At 41.4% G+C, this 4,894-nt stretch overlaps 1 non-coding gene across 1 annotated transcript; it reads right to left on the bottom strand.

The window, feature by feature from the left end:
* Positions 1 to 766: 766 nt before the first annotated feature.
* TRNAL-CAA (transfer RNA leucine (anticodon CAA)) lies at positions 767 to 873 on the bottom strand. The gene is made up of 2 exons: positions 836 to 873; positions 767 to 812 (listed from the first exon to the last, which is right to left on the bottom strand). It is a non-coding gene; the product is annotated as a tRNA-Leu (tRNA).
* Between the last annotated feature and the right edge of the window lie 4,021 nt (positions 874 to 4,894).

The following is a 4,894-nucleotide window of genomic DNA, read 5'->3' as shown; positions in this document are numbered from 1 at the left end:
TGACCTTGGGCAACTAACCTCACTGCTCTGCGTCTCAGTTGCCTCATCTATAGAATGGGGAGGTTATTGGGGGTCTGGGGAGAGATCATAATTCCAAAACTGGAAGGGATTTTTAGGGATTATCTAATCCGGGGGTGGGGAACCTGCAGCCTCGAGGGCACATGCGGCCCTCGGGGTCCTCAAGTGCGGCACTTTGAAAGTTTGGAGCTCACGGTGTGTGTGGGGGGGGAAGGAGAGACCTCTTGCAGACAACTTTGTACACCCACGGCATCTGCGGAAAAATCGGAAGCAATCTCACTAGGAGACGCTGACATTAAGGAGTCCCTTAGGGCTGCCCAGACGCGGGCTGCCCGCGGCCGCGGCTGAGTGCGCGGGGCTCGGCGTCCTCCGCTCCCACGGCCTCAGCCCTCGCTTCCGGCCGTTCCCGGACACGGAGGCCACCCCCACCCCCACCCCCGCGGCCGTTTCTCTCCACTCTGCCTCCAGCTCACCCCCGACTGAGAGCCCAGGAAAAAGGGACGAGGAAAATGGGGGCATGGGGGTGGGGGGTTCGTGATGGGAGAGCCCGGAAGGAGCGCCGGCTGAAACACAAGCAGGCCAAAAGCCAGGCTTGTGGAGACGCACGCGCCCCACAGACATGCAAAAGGCAGGTTCCTATTGTTGATTATGGCTTTTAATTTAAAAAAAAACCAACAAAACTTTGTATATGATATTTACGTATCACTGGTAGAAGTCGAGGTGAGGTGGGAGGGAAAAAAAAGTAATGTGTCAGAAGTGGGATTTGAACCCACGCCTCCATACGGAGACCAGAACACTCCGTTAGAGAAGGAGAACCCTTGAGTCTGGCGCCTTAGACCACTCGGCCATCCTGACACTCGTAAGCTAGCTTGCTAAAGGACCTTATTCAAGCATCGAAAATGGAACGTGATTTCAACTAGACTTGGTTTGTTTCCGATGGTTTTTTTTTTCTTTCTGATTTCGTAATTTTTCTTTTTTTTTTTCCCCCTTGTATCTGCCTCTTTCTAGCCTACGATTTCTGCTGTAAGACATGGGAGCCCCATTTGAACAAGCAGAATTTAACTGAAACAGAAAGGGAGACAATCTATTTGTAATTAACTCAGTAAATATATTGATCACCTACTCTCTACATATCATTGTTTCACAATATAGTTTCTTATCTGGTAATACTAGGCCCCTTAGCTACTCCCTTAATTATTTCCCTTGAAATTCTTGTCTTTTGTCCCTTAAAACCAAGTCTTTTATTTTGTCAGGTTTTATAAAGTAAACCTTTGGTAGTTTGATATCACCACATTAACATTATGGTAGCACCTAGAACCAAATTATTTCCCTTACTACCTGTACGATTTTGGGCAAATCGCTCATTAAATCTCTTTAGGCATCAGTTTCCTCATCTAAATGAGGGGGTTGGATCAGATTTGTCTCCAAAGTCTCTTCCAGTTAATCCTGTTCTTCTCTAAAAAGGAATGTCCACCTATGAGCACACTCCTCTCTACCATTTCAGTCCTTAAAAGCATCTGCCGTAAAGAATCCTCCTAAAAATAATCTGTCATAAATATGAAAAATAGAAATTTCAAAATGCTTTGACACAAAATCTGACCAAAGGGTAAAAGCCCCCCAGTCTCACCACTAGACCAGCAAAGAAATTTTCAAATGAGAAACTTCTTAGATTAACACTTCCTTCCCCAAACCACTTTCGGAAGGGTCTCATGTTGATCGGGTGTCTAACTCCCAGAACCAAGCAAGGGTGAGTGGAGAAGGGTCCAGATGTTCCTCCTGAAGGTTCTGGTGCCATAATTGCTGTTGCTTGCTCTTTCTGCTGCTGAGAGACACCAAGCCTATGATCCACCTCCTTAACTTGATCTTCAAGGTCAAACAATATAAGTCTTAATCTACTTTTTAAACTGTCACTCTCACTACTTACATATTGTACCCTCTTAACCAAATTAGTCTTTCCAAAATCACTGTCCTTTAAATATATTTACACTCTCCAATCTTAGTACCTTTATTCATAATTAATATACCCTGATCTGCAATGTCCTCTGTACTACTCTGCATGGAGCCAACGCCTATTCATCCTTCAATCCTGGCTCAAATTCTAACTCCTTCATGAAGCTTTACCATCAGAAAATAATCCTATCCTTTCACAGAGCTGCTCTACTCACAGAATCACAGAATTTTAGAATTTCTGATTTTAGAATTCAGTGGCCATCTAGTCCTAAATGAAAAGGAATCCCCACAAAAACAAAAAAAAACAATTATTACTTAATAGCAGAGGTCATCCAAAGATAGGTCATTTTCCAAAGACAGGTCATCCTCCAAAGAGAGGAAACCCACCAGCTCTTGAGACAGCCCCTTCCTTTCAGACTGCTCTAGTTTTTCCTGACTTCGAACCTAAATTGCCCCCTTTGCTTAACAACTTAAAATAACTAAATAAATTAACTCCTGCTCATTGCTTCTGGTTCTACTCTCTAGTGCTAAACAGGATAAGTCTAATCTCTCCTTAACATGATAAACTTTCAAACACTAAAAAATAGCCTTCATGGTCCCCCTGTGTCTTCTCTTCTCTACACTAAACATGTTCAGTTCCTATCATTGATCTCCAGCTAAGTGGCACAGTGGATAGAGGGCTGGGTCTGGAGACAGGAAAACCTGAATTCAAATCTGTCCTCAGACATTTACTAGCAGTGTGGCCCTGGGCAAGTTACTTAACCTCTGTTTGTCTCAGCTACCTTATCTGTAAAATGAGAATAATAATAGCTTTACTCCCCCAGGGTTGTTATGAAGATCAAATGAGATAATATTTATAAAATGCCTGACACATAGTAGGAGCTATTATTATATGTCATGAACTCAAGGTCCTTCACCAAGTTTCCTTGATTGAACACTTTCTAATTTATCAATCTCCTTCTTCAAATGTGGTGCTCATAACTGAACATGATATTCAAATGAGATCAGAAGAGGGCAGAGTACAGTTGGACTATTGCATCCCTATTCCTGAAAGTTAAATTATGTGCCTCAATCCAGTCCAAATATCACATTAGCTTTCTGGGCTGCCACCTCACACTGCTGACTCATATTGAGCTTGCATCCACTAAAACTCAGAGATCTTTATCAGAACAACTGCTATTTAACCATGTCTAACCCCATCTTGTACTTGTGAACTTGACCATTAGTACCCAAGTGTAAGACTTTACATTTATCCCTACTGAATTTCATATCATTAGATTCAGTATATTGTTCTATCTAGCCTATCAAAGATCCTTTTAGAGCCTGTCTTCTAATATGTTAGATATCCCTCCCAGCTTTGTGTAATCCCTAAATTCAATGGGCATACTGTCTATAACTTTATCCAAATCATTGATAGAAATGATAAACAGCATAAGGGCAAACACAGATCCATGAAGTACCTTGACTGGAGACTTTCTGCCACATCTGCATTGAACCAGGACTACTCTTTGAACCTGACCATCTAACCAGTTCTGAATCTATCTAATTGTATTATTATATAATCCATACCTTTTTATCTTTTCCATAAGAATAATATGAGATACTTTATCAAAAACTATAAGTCATCAGCTTAGAGATGATTGTTGAAACCCTGAGAGCAGATGAAATAACCTAGAGAGTGCAGAGAGAGGAAGGCCCAGGACAGAGCCCTGCTTACCCCAATGTATCTCTAGAGTGTGGGACATGTATACAGCACAGGAGATGAAGGAGTGGTCAGGTAAGCAGGAGAAAAACCAGCATAGAGCAATATCACAAAAACCAAGGGAGGAAAAAGTATTCAGGAGTCAAAGGTAGTGAAACAGGGTGAAATTCTACAAAGGGGTGAAGAAGAATAATGATTAGTCTTCAGATTTGATAACTGAGATGGTTGATAATTTTGGAGAGAGCAGCAGGCAAGTATCAGCAAGTGGCCCATATAATTGGAGTTGCTGTGCAGTAGTGGGGTGGGGAAGCTTAGCCCTTTTACCTCCTTTCACAATATCTTTTTTCTTCTGGCACTTTCTGACATAAAATATCCCCTGCTCTTCCCCCTACCTTAGGCTCATGCCTTTTTGAAGGTTCAAGCAAATAAGTATTCGTCAACCCCTGGTTACATTTAAAATACCAAACAAAAACCTGTCACTCTTTTGCTTAGTGGAAATTGTTTTCCACAAACTGCTAAGACAGATAAAGGCATTCCCTAAAAGTTACTGTGTAAACAAACTATTATATGCCTTTTGTGAGATAATTTCAAATAGAAAAAAATATCTCTCAGAATACCACAACATAGCAAAGATAGATAGAAGATGAGAGAAAGAATTGTAGTCCTCTTTTTATTAAATGCTGGGCATAGATTAAAATTTTGTTAACTTGTAAGTGTTTATTTTGTCATTTTGGGCTTATTTATTGGCAGTGCATTTCTGAGGATGCAATTGAAGGATTATGCCCTAGAGAAGAGAGAAAAAACAGATTTAACACTGAGGCATTTGCTGAGTGAGGTGCTGTCTCTCTGGATGTGTAATTAAAGTTAAAACAGAATTATAAAGGGGCAGCTAGGTGGTGCAGTAGATGGAGCACCGGGCCCTGAAGTCAGGAGGACCTGAGTTCAAATTTGACCTCAGAGCAAACACTTGACACTTACTAGCTGTGTGACCCTGGGTAAGTCACTTAACCCCAATTGCCTAAAAAGAAAAAAAAACCACAGAATTATTGATCCTTTCGTTACCACTTAACAGAGCAGAGAAATATTAATACCGGGAAACCAATCTAGATAATAAGTTAGTAGGAAGAATCAGAGTGAATAAGATTGCATAGATAACCTTACTCACCACCCCACCTTACCATACTATAAGGATTGAGTTTGGTGTCGAATTGAATTCGACTTCTT

Source organism: Phascolarctos cinereus, unplaced genomic scaffold, assembly GCF_003287225.1.
Source record: "Phascolarctos cinereus isolate Bilbo 61053 unplaced genomic scaffold, phaCin_HiC Scaffold_5;HRSCAF=322, whole genome shotgun sequence".
Lineage (NCBI taxonomy): Eukaryota > Metazoa > Chordata > Mammalia > Diprotodontia > Phascolarctidae > Phascolarctos > Phascolarctos cinereus.
Note: the sequence above shows the minus strand (reverse complement) of the source record. Positions and strands in the feature narration are given on the sequence as shown.